The sequence below is a fragment of the Panthera tigris genome, chromosome A1 (assembly GCF_018350195.1).
Source record: "Panthera tigris isolate Pti1 chromosome A1, P.tigris_Pti1_mat1.1, whole genome shotgun sequence".
Taxonomy (NCBI): domain Eukaryota; kingdom Metazoa; phylum Chordata; class Mammalia; order Carnivora; family Felidae; genus Panthera; species Panthera tigris.
In genome coordinates, this window is record NC_056660.1 from 24,515,270 (window position 1) to 24,532,275 (window position 17,006).

Here is a 17,006-nt window from a genome sequence, read left to right on the forward strand (position 1 = left end):
AATCACACTGTAACAGTTGGGTAAAATGCGTATGAATATTAGCAGTATTCCGCAACGTTTGCTTTTCTTCCAAGTTTATATTCTTAAGATTTATTCTTGCTTAGGTGATCTAGTTCTAGTCCACTCATTATAACCGCCACATATTACATGGAACCCCAATTTATACATTCCCTCTGCCGCTTCCTTTATATTTTTGCTATCAAGCAAAGTGACAATAAGCTTTCACCCATACATCCCATTTCCTACCTGAGCGGTGGTACTGCTCCACGAGCCAGGCATATGGCTGAGAAAAAATCCAATAAACATCTACCCAAAGCTGAGCTTGGGTTTGGGAGGAGACAGTAAACTTAATGTTAACATATTGCATGCTAGAAGGTGTTAACTCTGTAGAAAACAGACCAGAGTAAGGATGATTGGAAATTCTGGTAGCAGCAGAATTGTGAATAGTTGCTTGGGGGGAGGGGTGGGCACTGCTAGTCACGTGTCTCCGTGACAACCCTACTTAGCGAAGACTCCCGAATCTCACCTGTTTACAACACACCTAGGTTTTTGGGTCAGCCGGGGTGGCTCTGCGTCAGAATGTGGGTCAGCTAGATTTGGCCTGTGCTGTGGGTTGGATTCAGGTTGGTCCCAAGCATCTCGTCACTCCCCTGAAACAAGGGTGTGTTTCCTTCGTGGTAAATGTCAGACATGAAGGAGACCATGTCAGATCATGGATGTATATTCAAGACCTCTGCTTGTGTCTTGTCTGTTAACTTGCCACTGCTCCGTTCCAAGCAAGGCAATGAAATAAGCCTGGCTAGGAGGGAAGCATAGTCTACCTGCTTTAGCGGGGGGGTCCTGAAAGGTCTCACAGGAAAGATGGCAGTGCAGAATTCCATGGAAGTCATGAAGAATTGAAAACTATACTAGGGGCGCCTGGGTGGCTCAGTCGGTTAAGCGGCTGACTTTGGCTCGGGTCATGATTGCGTAGTTTGTGGGTTCAAGCCCGCATCGGCCTCTGTGCGGACAGACAGCTCAGAGCCTGGAGCCTGCCTCGGATTCTGTGTCTCCCTCTCTCTCGGCCCCTCCCCCACTCATGCTCTGTCTCTCAAAAATGAATAAATGTTAAAAAAAAATTTTTTTTAAAAAGAACACTATAGTAAAAAAAGGGTTTTTTGAAGGAAAAAAAACACAAAATAATTCCCAACTCATAGGGCTATTGTGAGGAAGAAATGAAACAATGTACGTGCAGAGTCTAGTCCGGAGACTGGTACAGATATTAAAAGACTAGTTAATACTTCCATGTCACTTACCATGTGCCAGGCACTCTAATGTGTTCTCTATACCTATCCATGTAACCCAACCCTCACACTATTCTGCTGCCCATTTTCTAGATGAGGAAACCGAGGCCAGTGAAATGAAGTCATCTGCCCAGGTCACACGACTAGTACAACTGTAGAGCTGGGGGTTGACATCAGACAAGTAGCCCAGCATCTTTACTCTTAACCATGCTCTCTGCTCCCTCTGCACACCTCCCAGACCCCAAGTCTGGATTAGTGCTGTGTGTTCCCACAGGCATTTTGCTTTTCATCTCAGGGTTCTGGGTACCACTCGCCTTTTCACTTGTCTGCGTCCTTAACTGCGATGGGCATTCTGGAAAGGCAGGGATTGTGCCCATCTTATTTCCTTTCATTCCCTACCCATCGAACATGGCCATGGAGTGATGCAACCGTCTTCTTCCCTTTGTACCGGTCCCACAGTGTGTGAAAGCAAGCGAAGGGAGCACAAGAGATTAAAGATGCCAGAAAAGTGTGCAGTCATTGATGGACCAAGGTATTTAAGTCAGCAGAAGATAGAAGGTTAAGACTAAAATGAGGAAGTATGGACCTTGAGAAGATGGAAGGACACCTCTTCCTTTAAAGATGGAAAGAGAAGGAAAAAGTGGGTCTTGTAAGAGCAGAGGAGGCTAGATGAGGAAGCTCAGGCCGGATGACTTGAATCATCTCAGTAAATAAGGGGCGGGAGAGGATGCTGGAGGCTGGAGCGGGAGATCGAGGTAAGAGGAGAAAATTTGGAATAAATGCCTAACTTTTGGGGTCTGTGATCTGTTTTTTTTTTTTAATGTTCATTTTTGAAAGAGCGCACAAGCAGGGGAGGAGCAGAGAGAGAAGGGGACAGAGGATCTGAAGCAGGCTCCACACCCACAGCAGAGAGCCCGATGTGGGGCTTGAACTCACGAATCACCAGATCATGACGTGAGCCGAAGTCAGACGCTCAACTGACTGAGCCACCCAGGCACCTCCCGTGATCTCTTTAATATTACAGTAAAGAATACGATGAACCCAGGAAAAAAAAGAACATACGCACAAAATTGTGCATAATAATTTTCGAGGTCCAGGGACCCCAGGTTGGGAACTGCCTGCTCTCAGGAAGCTAATGCAACCGAGCAAAAGTATTTTTGAGAAGGAATTTGAAGGCAGGCAGCTTGAATTCATAGCCTTCTACGTCTGTGTTTCTGTGACTTCAACAGCACACAATGGCAGCAGAATAGCGGCTGAGGTGGAATTAGAGACTGAGGCTGCGGGTTTCTGAGCAGCCCAGGGCTGGGGGGGGGGGGGGGGGGAGGAGTAGGGGAGGGCAGTAGGGGTAGAGAGAAGGCAAAGGATGGGCCAGCCAAGAAGTGGCAGACGTGGCACTGTGGAGGGTGGCGGGTGGGACGGGTCCTCTCTGGGTGTGGGCCACCCGAAGCTCGTGGTCTGTAGAGAACCGAGAAATAGTAATAAAACGGAAAGTCCCATTTGATGCATGTTGGCCGTGATGCCCCAGCAATTCTCAACACCGACAGTGATAAAATCCTGCCCTCTGAAGAAGCCTGGATGTCACGTCTAAACAGCTGCCTGTATCTGGGTAGACACGCCCCTGGGAGGCAGATAAAGAGATTTCTCTGGAGGGAGCAGTCCAGGATGTGGGTGAGGTGCTGGTGGGCGGCCAAGGTGGAGCCCAAGTTGAGCTCCCGCTAGAGAAGACTCCTCCCTCGCCCCGCTGGTTAAGCGGCACAATTCAATGGCTTTCATCTTCTAGAATCTAGATGCTGTCTGGAACCCTAAATCCTTCGTCTGACTGCCAGTCATAACCGTATGTGATTCACTGTCCTCACGCGTCCGCCCTGCCCCACATCTACACCTGCCTCGGTGTTTCACAGCCCTTTCGCCCCTTCTCCTAACAGATGGCTCTTCCTTACAGATTCCTCAGGTCTCCGATGACCAGGCACCGGTAGACACAGGATGCTGCCCCTTTCCTCCTCCCAGGTAAACGAAAGGAGTCTCTCCTTCCCTTTCTGACATGTTCCTGCGGGGGTGTTTTTATTCCATTCGTCAGACCAACCTGGGACGTAGAACCAGATTAGAGGGATCCACGTTTCACATGGTTTTCATCCTTAAACCATCAGGACACTATCTAGAGAATCCTGCTGCGGGGCTCAGAATGGTGATTATTCCCACCAGAGTAGGAACCGCCAGCTGCTTTGTAGCGTGACGGGTACTGTCACAGTGGTGCGTAGGTGTTTCCTTGGTGTCCCAGAGGAATTTAGTTGCTTCTTGAAATCCCTCTGCAATCTCTTACTTGGGAGTAATGATGGAACGGAGCAAACAGGGTCTGATTCGCCCTCCCAGTCTTCCTTGGAAGTCACTGGAGGGCTGGTAGTTCTCTGGAGGTTAACCACTTCTCAAATGGACCGAATCTCCACCATCTCTTCCCATTACTCTGCCCATGCTCTTCTTCAAGATGGCCTCTGTGTGGTTCTGACCAAGAAGTTGCCCCATCACTGGCCAATGAAGTAGATAAACTAGAAACAGCTTGGTTTAACATTTGAGGTTGGAAGCAGGAACTTTCTAGAGGAGACCTCAAAGAAGCAAAAGGTGCATAAGAGCAGCTCCCCGACCGGAATGCCCACTGGGGGGATTCCAGGCTCCTAGCAACTACAGAAGCATGTAGAATGATCAAGCATGGTCAACTCACTGTCAGACTAAAGCACCGCCGTATATCTTCATTCCTCAGTAGCTGACCGCTGGAGCCATACACAGTTTGGGGCAAATGTGAAGATTATACTTAGTTAACATTACTCAGGGCACTACACAACCTTCACAGCCTCTGTGAGGCCATGAGCACTCGAGCACTTACTTTGGACAATGGGAATTTGCCCTCAAGACAAGCATCCAGGGTTTGCACATAGAATAGAGCCTTTTTTTTTTTTTAATTACTTGCTAACATTATAAACCGTGCATTCAAAAAATAAATCTGGTCAGTAAGAAGGAATTCAGCTACCTATTTAACTACAGCAGCTGCCTGTGTCGTCCACTGGTGCTCTTTATAGGAAACGTCTAAATAATTGAAATCTTTAACTGGGTTAAAGAGATCCCTAGCACATAGATGTTCTATAAATAAAAGTGAGTAAATAATATAGTGGCCATTCTTTTTAGGCCCTTCCCCTTAAAGAGACCATTTTGTTTTTGTTTGCTCCAATAAGATCGGTGTTCAGGGACACTTGAGAGAGGTTAGGTTTCGGCTGGGGCGGAGCTTTCCCAAAGAAATCCCTTTTAGTTTGTTTCAGGTGGATTTCCACCTTCTCCCTTGGCTACTTCACTCAAAACGAATCATTTGTTTGTCTTTGCTCTAAGTAGCCAGGCACCTGGGCTTTGCATTTGCAAGTGGGGTCAGAGCAAGTAGTAAAGGTAGCAGGCTGACCTTGCCTTGTTATCTGAAATCAGACAGGTTTAAGTAGCCCAGAGCTTAGGAGACAGAGAAGAAAGAAAGGGAAGGGAAGAGAAAAATGCTTATAAAAAGGAAGTGGTAAGACGTTTCTGAATTTCAGTGTGACCTGTTCTGTCAGGTGATTTCTTGTGGGGGAGGAGACACGAGAAAAAAAAAAAAAAGTTAGGTAAAATGTCCTTATAAAGACAAAATCTATTTCTTTCCTGCCTGATGATTTGTCACTCTAGTCACTTCCTGCCTTGTGACCGCGTACCCGGGTTTGACAAAGTTGTTCTGCAGATCAGAAAGGAGGGGGTTTCTGGTCACACGCCAGTACCACTGAGGACAGTTTTTCAACAAGGTAAAATTTCTTAATGTCTTTTTGTCATTTCTAAGTGCTCATGATGTTTTTCCTGGTTGGGCGGCTCTGTTTCTGTGGGTTGTGGGTTTTGCCTTCAGGGGACTGAGATCTGAGCACCTGTCACCCGAGCCCTCTGTGAACCATGTCACCGTTTAACTGCCCAGCCAAGCTGTAGCCACCCCATGTGGCTGTCCAGGGTCGGACCGCTCAGTTCTGTGGGGTGGCTTCTTCTCTAGTTATCCACAGCTAGCACCCCCAAAACCAGGATTCTTTTTTTCCCTTTTACTTTATTTTTATTTTTTTATGTTTATTCATTTTTGAGAGACAGAGACAGAGACAGAGCATGAGTGGGGGTGGGTGCAGAGAGAGAGGGAGACAGAATCTGAAGCAGGCTCCAGGCTCTGAGCTGTCAGCACAGAGCCCAACGCAGGGCTCGAACTCAAGAGCAGTGAGACCTTGACCTGAGCCGAATTTGGACACCCAACGAAATGAGCCACCCAGGTGCCCCCTTTTTTTTTTTTCCCCCTTTCAAACCAAACCATGTTTTGATTTATTTCTCTTGCTTTATCTCAGGGATGCTATTTACTGTGATTTGATCTACTTTAAAATGTTTTCAGGAAAGTGGGTATTGATCATTTAGATTGTGCTGCTCATTGGCCTGGTGGGAGTAGTTTAATTTTAGCTCCCGTGGTTCTGTTTTTCTAAAAAGTTTCTTTACAGCATTTGAGTGGATGTATTAATGCCTTGAGTCATATGTTGCTGAGTGTGTTACTGGTTATTTGAGTGATTTTGGTGCCAGTGGTTTTAATGTGTATGTCTAATAACCACAAGGAATCGGAGGCGCCTTTTCTTCATTTACTCTCTAAAAATAAAAGCAATTTGTGTGGCTTAATTGTACTGTTTTTGCGGAATTGTTTGAACTATTGCTTAGGCTGATGACCAAACAAATGGCCGTTAAATTCTGGATGAAAGGCTTCTGTCTACATCAGAAATTCTGATAAAGTCGACATGGAATATTTACTCCAGAAGCTCTGTTGAAACATAGGCTTTAAATATTGTAGCGTCGGCATTCATTTAATTATCATTATCCAACAGTATTAACAACCATTGACAGATGATAAACATAAAAGCCATTCAGACTGGAAATGGCTTAATTTATCAGGGTACTTATCAAAACCCAATTTTTCTTATTCAAGGATAGCAACTCATTTTTTCAAGTTAGTTCCCCAGGGCAACTTAAAAAAAAAAAAAAAAAACCTATCAGTCAACAACGCTGGTTTATTCGCCGTGTCTTAGTTTTGAATTTACATAAATTTATCATAATTGGTTTCTATTAAATAAAACATTTCAAAGAACCATCTGCACAGGCAAATTTGAATGGAATTAGCCATTTACCTATAAATGTGAATTTCTGAAAGTTGCAAAATGTGGGCATCGATATTTACACATCTCTCGTGAGTGGTTTTAAACTAGCAAAAATGTGGAATTGGGGGAGGAGGACCTGAGCCCCAGAAAAGAACAAATTCAAAAAATGCTCTATCTTCTTTCCAGTAAAGATATTAATGAGAATGAAATAAATTAGAGTGTGAAGGTATGTCAGTCTTTTCCTTACTTTGGAAGGAAATAAAATGGAATATGAAAAAGTTAATTCAAAGTAGAGAAAAAAGTCTCTTGATTTAAATCAAGTTTAGACTGTTAAAGTGTCAACCTGATACGCTATAAAATATCCATTTCTCTTCTGTCTAGCTCACCCCCAGTAGCATCAGGGAAGAATCTTCTGGGTCTTACCCATTGATCAAGCACTGTTATGGTGGGACATTTCATTAGCTATCTGAAGGATGCTTTTCTTGGTCACATTTAAAATTTTATTTCCTTTAACTTACAAAGTATGCCTTGAAACAATCAGTAATTTGGGAAACAATTTCAGTATTTTAATACCATTTATAAACCTTCTTCTGGTCCCTGTGAGGAAGGGAGGCCAACAAGTAAAGTCCCATTCAAATACGACCTACTTAGAGAGGACAAGTAATAACAATATTATTATATTATAATATTTATACCTACTTACAACATGTAGCCACTCCTTAAGCATTATCTCACATAATGCCTTTAGACATGAGGCGGGGGGGGGGCTCACCGTGGAAGCAACTGGCCCACTGTCACTGGGTTATTGGAGGGGTCGAGGGATGTTAGATAGTCATGATTTCCAGCTCCATATTGCTTCTCTATAAGCATCTGTCTCTTCTAGATCCCTTCTTCCACACCAGCATATTTTTTTCCCAGATGTAGATCATTAGAAGCTTTTATTTCTGAAGCTGACTGAGGAGACCTTGGTGCTCATAATTTTAAAGGAAAGAGGGGGAGAAAGAGAGAAGAAAAAAATTTGCAATAAACCCAGAAGCTTTTTTTGTCTTTATAAGTAAGAGATACCGTTGTGGGTTTCATGTAATGAGTGCAGAATCCTCTTTTAGAGAATGAAGAAGTATCCTCTTTTAATTAATGTATAATTTTACCAAAGAATTGTACGCCTTCACAAACTTGCCTCAACCACTTCCCCAACCTTATTTCTTGTCACTTCCTTCTGCTCTGGCTGCCCTCCATCCTCTCACCCCCCCCTCATTTGCCCATGTTCTGGGTGCACAAGACCACAAGCCGCCAGAAAGTTCCATGCTTTCACTTCTTTTTGCTCCAACTGTTGCTCTGATTGCTTTCTTATTTATAAAACTTACAGTCAGTTTTCAAGACTCACTTCAAGAAACGAGTCCTTTTGGAAGTCTTCCCTATGGAACCCTTCGGCCATCTTCCTTGCCCCACAAACAGTTTCTTCTGTGTGTGTGTCTGTTTAACGTTTTGATCTTAGAGTAAGTATAGCAGTAAGCATAATTGCTTAAGTTTCAATTCCTTGTTTGACAGCCTGAGCTCCTTCTTAGCTCTCCTAGCACGTGGTCAGCACTAATGATATTTATTGAATTGAAAATTTGTCACACGTATTTTCTCTCAGCTACTTAGAGATGCATGGAGGTCTTTTCTTTGATTTCACTTATGAACTTATTATTTACTGAGTTCCTCACAGTGATGGCTGTGAAAGAAGATATAGTAATCATACGGTATTTTGCATTCTACCGTGCTTCCTCTTTGCCAAAGCACTATTCTTCATTTTAGCCTCAAAGCACTGAATGGACATTGAGTTCAAGGTATTTAGGAAATTTCCCAATGACCATCACAAACAGACAAAATTACAATCTTATTATTTTGGCCTAAACACAGTCAATGACCTCAAACTTAGCTACACTTACTGAAACTATTGTACTTGATAATGGGCTTCTTTGATGACAGAGAACCTAAGAACAGATATTAGTAACTTTTGCTTAGTTACTTTGGATTATTCTAGAAAGTTCTCAAGTCAACTTCTCATTACTTGTAGAATAAAGACCCTCCATATATAGAGGAGAGAGGGCAAACACATTTTGATATCAGTCTAGGTGAAATAAAATTAACAAACTTGCTCATAAGATTCCATTAACAAAGAGTCAAAATTTATAAAGCAAGATTGTAAAGGCACCAGACTTTATGATTAATAGATTTTGTGGCAGAGTAACATTATTTATAGTAGTCTAATTGTTTCTTTAGGGCTTTTTGTCAGCTAGTTTCCCAACTCACAGAAACCACCAACCAAAATGATGCTATGCCATCTACATATTGAGCCCTGCGGGCATAATAAACATTAGCATTAGAGCTCCACCGAAATGTCAAACTAACCAGTGTCAACAGATTCCAAGAGTTGCAAGTTTCCCTGTTTTGCCAGATGGCAAGGCACTTACATCAAAAGCGTCCATGTTTCATGCTGTTTTCATTTTGAAGTTCTGAGAAGTTGCCACCAGATTAGACGTTCACATTTTTAGGGGCATCTCCCTACAGCTGCTCCCAGATGGCATCTCCCGTGGCTTTCCTCAGTTCCCTTCTGAGTCCATTTCCTTAAACTATTGACTGCCCCCATTGTTTTGGGTTTGCCAAGTTTCAGTGATTACATCAGTCTTCCCAGTAATTTCATCATCGCTTCGTCTTGTAACCTACAGCAAGCAATAGAGCGGGGAAGAAAGAATTTCAATTTACCACCCTAATAATGATAGCTAACACTCGGGTACTACTCACTCGGGACTGAGTATTTTTTTGTGTTTTAGCCAATACTGATATATTTAGTCATCCCTACGATCCTGTGAGGTAGTTACTGGTGTTATCTTCATATGTGAAGAAAGTCAATCCATTCAGATGGTTTATTACTTTAATTTTCTACATTTGAATCAGTTTTTTATATAACTGCTGAATTCCAGGAGAAATAATATTCTCCTGGAATAAACAGGCAGCAGACCATGGGGCTTATTTGTACCTAAGCTCTGGAGTTGAGCTCAAATAATGATAATTTATCCCAAATAAAAGGATCTGTATTCCAATTGCTTTTATCAAACAGATTCCTCCTCTTCCTTTTCTTCTTCTTTTCCTTCTCCTTCTCCTTCATCACCATCACCATCAGTATCTACCCAGCACCTCTCTGCACTTGACTATTTAGTTTTTACCCATTTATCGATCTCTGCATGGGTCACAAAATATGATTTCTATCCTCAAAAGCTTTGAAAAGTTTTCAGTCTTAAAAGGTTAGAATACTTTCGGTCAAGTTTTATTCACATTTTTGACTGTTGTGACTGATAGACACAAATAAATTAGACAATTTAGTATTTACACTGGAACACCCATATCTCTAATTGTACAGTCGTGGCCAAACATAGGTGTCCTAAAAACTGTGAAAGAATGCAAGATTGTTTTAATTGTGAGTTGAAAAATAGACGTAAAAAGTGACCCACTTAGGGGCTTAAAATGAGTTTTGCTCAACTTCAGAGCCACGCCTGTGTGTCAGCCCCATTTATAAGTTATAAGGAGGCTTGTTTCTCAAATATGGTCATTGGGTTTTTTCTGGTGGAAGGAAAAGCTGCAATGTTAAATTGAGGAACTCACACAGCCACAGTCCTGTGGTTGCAGCATTGATTCGTGTTTTAGTCCAGCAGCAGTTACATAGCCAGTGGATGCTCTCTGCCTTATCTGTCTTATCTGTCTCTGTCTGTCTCTGACTCTGTCTCTGTCTCTGTCTCTGTCTCTCTCTCTCTCTCTCTCTCTCTCTCACACACACACACACACACACACACACACACACGCACACATCTTTCTGAGTGGCTGAACGAAAATGGAAAAGAGATTATGTTCTCCACAGGCAGAAAAGCCAAGACACCGAATTCTGCAGGCAAATTAATTATGCATGTGAATTGCAATCTCCGGATAATTTGTTTTCCTTTTTTCTCTGGTTGTACTTTCAGGGGGGAAGTGAATTAATGGAATAATTACTTTGCATTTAAACAACACCCTGCATGTTGATCCCTCAGTCGGGTAGTCAGTACCGAAATTTATCTAAGCTGTGTACCCAAATATATGAAGTAAAGAAGTGTACAAATGTATGTGTATAAAATTTGCATCTTCTTCCTTTTCTCCCACAAAATTTAGAGTTAGAATTGCATCTTTGTTCATCTCTGGTGTAACATTTTAAAATGTGGGTCCTCTACACCTCCTTGACATCATCAGCCCACGTTATTTTCACTGGGTGGGGGTGGGGGGTCCTTAGGGGAGAAATCTGGGCGATACATGCAAAGTGAAAGTAAGAAAAAAAATGAGCAACGCCTATGCTGTTACGCCCCCCTTCTTCATCTTGACAATGTGAAATGAACTTTCCTTGTCATTTCCAATGCTTTTGTAAACATTAAAAAAAAAATCCCTTTGGAAAGATAGAATATTATGGTCACCTTTGAGAAATTTTTCAGATTTTTCCCTTCCCTTGTTGTCTTTCAGATGAAGTCTTTTCATCAACATATCCTTGATCCTTTGTTTCTTTCCTCTGACAACAGAGTAAAGGCAATTGGGATACTTAATCTGTCCGATCATATATAAAGTATACAATATAGAATGTATTTAATATTGTATATCATCTTAGTTTTTTAAAGTTTGTGAGTCTGACTGTCTGTAATTTCTGTGCATGAAACAAACAGGTATGATATTCAGAAGACAGAGCAAATTTGGAGGCAAATTCGGATTCGTATTTTGGTCTTTTACTAAGTGTGGAGCCTGAGCAAGTCTCAGTTTCCTCATCTATAAAATAAGAGAAAGCACTGTCTGTTTCCTAGAACTGTTCTTGGGGTCATTTTCCTTTCCCATTTCCCCATGCCATCAGTCTGTCTGCACAGTCACTCCACGACACTCATCATCACTATGGACTGACCGAGCCCTCGCCATTTGCTGGGCGTTGTGCTGAACACTTGACATATGTTTACTCTTACATTTCAACACAAAAGATGCATAAGGTTGATATCGTCATATTCTTCTAACAGATGACCAAACTGAGGTTCGTGGAGGATTAAGTCCAAGGTCCCAGAGCCAGTTAAGTGCCAGAACCAAGATTTACACCCTGCCTCTTTCCCATTTTATAGTCACAGTTTCTTAAAGGTGATTTAAAATTTTGACACAAGAAATGAGATGTATCACATATCCCAGTATAAATTGGTATCGGTAAATATTTGCCAACCAAACTGTGGCTTCCAACAGACTGAAGATATGTATAGCCCATCAAATTAATACAAACTTCCTGCCTCCATGTATCTGTTAGTCCTCATTTTTTTTTTTTTTTGAGAATGAGTTTGTCATTAGAGATTCTAGAACAACGACCCCAATGAGCCTATAGAAAATGAGGTCACATTGTTAAGAATAAATAGAAGCTTCCGTTGTAATTGCGAACATACAAATGTGTGCTGCGTATTGTCTTGGTATTTTTCCAGCTCCAACAATCATAGAGAAAATGCCTAGACAATGAGGGAGTGGAGAGCAGACAGAAGTAGGGCACAAGCTCACAGAATCCGTCCCCTGGACACCTGCGATTAAGGAGACATTGCCCGATGGTCCCCATCACAGATACTCATAGATCTCATTTCTTTTGGTGACTCATGGAGATGTGGTCAGGCTTTTCTTAAGATTGCTGTACATTTTCCCACTCTGGCCACACTTCCTCAACTGTTAGAAGGTACTTTCCACCGTCAGTATTTCAGGCAAGACTAAGCCCCTTGACCACTCAACCTCAGATCAGCCAATACCAATGCTGTTGACTTCTGGTTATGTCAGTTAGCACTTCTGCAATACCTTTTGCAACTGACTTCAAGAACTCTGTATGAGAAATGCGCTAAAAGAACCAAAATGAGCCACACTAAGACCATTTGAAGGTAGAAAACAGATGTGAAATATAGATTTACATACGCACAGACCTACATATAACATACATACAATTAAGTGTGGATTTTAGGTGGTGACTCTACATAATACTTGATACAGTTTATGGTGGAAATGGCGTTTATTCCCCAAGATGATTTTGTGAAACTTCTTTTTTTATTTCCCCACTCATTTCTTCCTTGCTTTCTTCTTTCCTTCCTTCATTAAGCACCATTGTATACAATTTAAATCCTCTGTCTCATTGAATTCTAATACAACCCTATGGAGTGAGCACTGTAAATTGCATTACTAATATCGCTTTTTTACATATGAAGAAACTGAGGCTCAGAAAATTTAAGGAGCACCTAATTGGCTTAGTCAGTTAGGCGTCCAACTCTTGATTTCAGCTCAGGTCATGATCTCAAAGTTCATGAGTTCCAGCCTCATGCCAGGCTCGTGCTGGGTTTGGAGCCTGCTTGGAATTCTCTCTCCTTCACTCTGTGCCCCTCCCTGACTCACACGCATGTGCTCAATCTCCCTCTCCCTCTCTCTCTCTCTCTCTCTCTCTCTCTCTCTCTCTCAAAATAAATAAACTTAAAAAAAAATTTAAGGAGGGCCACCTGGGTGGCTCCGTCGGTTAAGCGTCCGACTTCAGCTCAGGTCATGATCTTGTGGTCCATGGGTTCAAGCCCCGTGTCAGGCTTGCATCTGTCAGCCTGTCGGCGCAGAGCCTGGAGCCTGCTTCGGATTCTGTGTGTGTGTCTCTCTCTCTGCCCCTGCCCTGCTCGTGCTCTGTCTCTCAGAAAGAAAGAAATGTTAAAAAAATTTTTTTTTTTTTTAGTTTAAGGAATGTGTACAAAAACACATAGCAAGAAGGAGTTGCATAGAAAACTCATCATCTTTTCACCATACCAAGCTGCTTCCTACTTTATTATCGATATACAATTGTATATGTAATTTCACAAAGGAAGACAGGATCATTAGCATTTGGATGAGGATTTTGGATGCCTGAAATGGATTTTTGCTGGCTTGGACTAGGAGAAAGGCAGCTTGTGTTGTTGCAATAGGTGAGGCTGTAAACTGTGGAGCCTAGGCCATTCCTGAAAGACGTGGTTGAAGAAACTTCTCCCCTTGTTTTCCTCTCCATCGACATCTCCGAGGTATAAAGTACATTTCATGGATTTTGCATCCCTAGGTTTGTTTTTTTTTTTAATCTGTTACGTTGTTTAAGTGTTTAGTTGACTTCTGTTTTTCCCATACCTTGGCTAAACCAAACGACAATTCTCAAGGCTCTCCTTCGCTTTTCAGACCAATCACTGACTCACTTTGAGACTTTGGGGAGTAACTTCACTTTTCAGGGCCCCATTTCCCATTTTCTAACATATCCAGTTCCTTCCTCACTTTGTAGGGCTGTATTTTCTACATGGGAGATGGCGATAGAAGGAGGAATCCCTGTCCATATAAACAAACCCAAAATGGCCTCTAGACACAGTGGTTTTGTTGCATTAGGAAGCTGCAGAGTATTTGTATAACCTAAAGGGGATGTCGTCAGCATCGTGGCTGAAGATAGCAGGGAGAGCCTAGATCACCAGGCTTTTTCTTCTGGAAACAAGAGCTGGTGAGGAAGGCAACCACATTGGCACTTCCCCAAACTCTTCTAGGGGCTGCCTCCTGGGCCAGTCATACTAAACCCCCAACGGCTTCCTTGGTGACCTTCTCTTGCTTGACTCCTCCCTTTGCAGGGCTATTTTCCCCTATACAGTAGTCCCCCCCCATATCCACGGCTTCGCTTTCCACGGTTTCAGTTACCCGCGGTCAACCGCGTTCCAGAAGCAAAATATCCTCCTCCTGACATTTTATCAGAAGGTAAAAGGTCAACAGTAGCCCAATGCTACGTCCCACCACCTACATCATTCACCTCACCTCATGTCACCACGTAGGCATTTTATCATCTCACATCATCACAAGAAGGGTGAGTACAGTACAAAAAAATATTTTGAGAGTGAGACCACATTCACATAACTTTTATTGCAGAATATTGTGAGAATTGTTCTGTTTTATTAATTATCGTTAGTTTCTTACTGTGCCTAATTTATAAATTGCACTTTGTCATAGTTGTGTATGTATAAGGGAAAACATAGTATTTATTAGATTTGGTACTACCCGTGGTCGCAGGCATCCGCTGGGGGTCTTGGAACATAGCCCCTGTGGATAGTGGGGACCACGGTGTGGAGAAATGGAGTGCCACTCTCCATTTTGTCTTTTTGGAAAATTCCAACTGGTTCTTTGAGATGTAGCTCAAGGAAAGTTAATATTGCCTTCTTTGGAGACGTCTCCCTTCTCCTCTGGGGCAGAGTTAAGTGCTTCTCCCTCTCTGCTCCCACAGCGCCGTGATAATAACACAGTTAGAACGTGAAGGTCAGCGTGGCCTCTAAGTGGCAGTCGGCACTTTCCTTCACAGGATTGTGTGTCCTTCAAGAGCAAGGATTCTTTGCTATTCATCGTTGCATCTCCAGCCCTAGAAGAAGGCCAGGGCTTTATTCAATGTGATGGGATGACAGGTGTGGGGCTGCTAAGGAAGAGCACCCCTTGTCCCGCAGAGACAGGAGGCACAGGCAGGAATGGGCATGGTCACCCTGGCGGTGTTCTTGCTCCTAACTCTCCCCTGAAGATGTTGAGGAACTGAAGGGAACTTCTCCAAAGAGCCCGGGAAGGTTTTAGCCATAGGTAAAACCTTGCCAAGCGTGTGTATCCCCAGTGAACTCGAGGTCAGAGCTGAGTAACCCCGAAGGAGAGCAGAGAACCTTAAGGTACAGAAATCCAGTGACCCCAGATACGAGGAAAGCTGCCTCCAGGAAGACCTACATCGTGTTGGCCTGTAGTGGGGTGTAGGGTGCCTCAGCCGACCCCCAGGCTCTGTGCCAGCATGAGGCTTCCCTAGTTCACAGCAAGGTAACCCTGGGCCAGTTATTATAATCTCAGTTCCCTCGTCTCTGAAGAGCAAATCATAACAGTGTTCCCTAGGACTGTGGCTCGAGGTAAATGCATATAAAACACTTAGCGTTGAAGAAGCACTCAGTAAACATTACCTGGCCTTCTCATTTGTCTTTTAGCCATTGTTTTCTTGGACTCCAACAAAAGTGGAGATTAATCCATAATCATCCGGCATGAATAAGAAAAAAGACTGACTGAACTCTAAGCATTTTCTCATCTGTGGAATTCCAGGTCACCTGTCACTTCCTGTGGGAACCGTGCCTGGCTCTCCGGGAGAGAGCCATTTCCCCACTTCCTGTGGCTCTAAATTGCCCCCTGTATTCTAATGACTGGTGTCTCTCTTCCCTACGAACCAGGCCACGGCCACATCTTACCTTTGTGTTGCCAGCATCTAGCCCAGGACCTGGCATATAGTAGGTATTTGGCAGATATTTACCGAAAGAGGAAATGTGGGGGCACCCGGGTGGCTCAGTCAGTTAAGCGTTCGACTCTTGGTTTCGGCTCAGGTCACAATCTTCCGGTTCGTGGGATGGAGCCGCCCATCGGACTGTGCACTGGCAGCATGGAGCCTGCTTGGGATTTTCCCTCTCTTTTCCTCTGTCTCTGCCCCTGCCCCGCTCACGCCGTCTCTGACTCTCTCAAAATAAGGAAATCAAGACATGCACAGATGTATACATTTGTTTAGTAGCAGATATTTAGAATTCCCAGAGGGTTTTCATAGTCCAGATGGTGATATGCAGATTACATCCAGGTGAACTCTAGCACCCGTTCCTTGTTATTTCCTCTGTGCTCCTGGTTCACTGGCTTAGAGCATCCTGGCCGGTTTTACCCTCCTTTCGGCCACTGCTGTCTCCACAGTTCCTTTCCTGTCCTCTCAGAGTCAGGCACGCAGTTATCTGGAGACCCCACCGCCAGGCATCACAGTGGCCAGCAGGGTTTATAAGACAGCTTGGAGGCCCAGCCCCGGGCTATGCCACCCTAGGCAGAGACCTGCCACCCTAGGCAGAGCTGGTGGCTGGCAGGGTGGGGCCAGGGAGCATCTCTTAACTTGGGTGTCATTTCTCTCCTCTGTGGCGGGAGGAACATGGCCAGATAGGTCATCTCTGCGGTCCCTTCACTGCCACCTTCTGTGTCTCAGTTATCCTTCTGTCATTTAAGAAAGTGGGCTTGGACCCAGACCATAGCAAAGAAAACTGTTAAAGACTTGGACGACAAGCCCCCAAAAGCAGGTTAAAAGAATTGTTTTGAAAGGCCTGGTGGCAGTCGTTAAAGGCAGGTGACAGAATCGTTATGAAATGAGCAGCTTCTCTAATTCCTCCCTGAGAATAGCCTGAGAGAGAGAGAGAGAGAGAGAGAGAGAGAGAGAGAAAGCTTTCATCGTATCAGAAAAGATTTAGGTTACAGGGTAGCGATTTGAGACATCGGAGAGGTTGTAGGGTTTCACGATTCAGATATTTTTAAGAAAATAGTAGATGGCTCTCTTTCTGGGACAGTTTGCCTACCGTCTTGCCTAGAAACTGGGAGGGAACTGGATCGGCGTGCCTTGAGCTGTACACGGAGGCATGTCAGAAAGGAGATCCCACGTGCAGCTCGCCAACTGCCCTGCTCTGCGCTGAGCGGCCGA

The 17,006-nt window shown here is 43.6% G+C and overlaps 1 protein-coding gene across 3 annotated transcripts in view; it reads left to right on the forward strand.

Moving 5' to 3' along the window:
• Positions 1 to 4,986: 4,986 nt before the first annotated feature.
• Positions 4,987 to 17,006, forward strand: part of LCP1 (lymphocyte cytosolic protein 1) — a 64,341-nt gene continuing 52,321 nt past the window's right edge. For all 3 annotated transcript variants that reach the window (XM_042972366.1, XM_042972419.1, XM_007085387.3), the window contains exon 1: positions 4,987 to 5,092. The gene's annotated coding sequence lies outside the window, so the exon portion shown is untranslated. The remainder of the gene's footprint in view (positions 5,093 to 17,006) is intronic.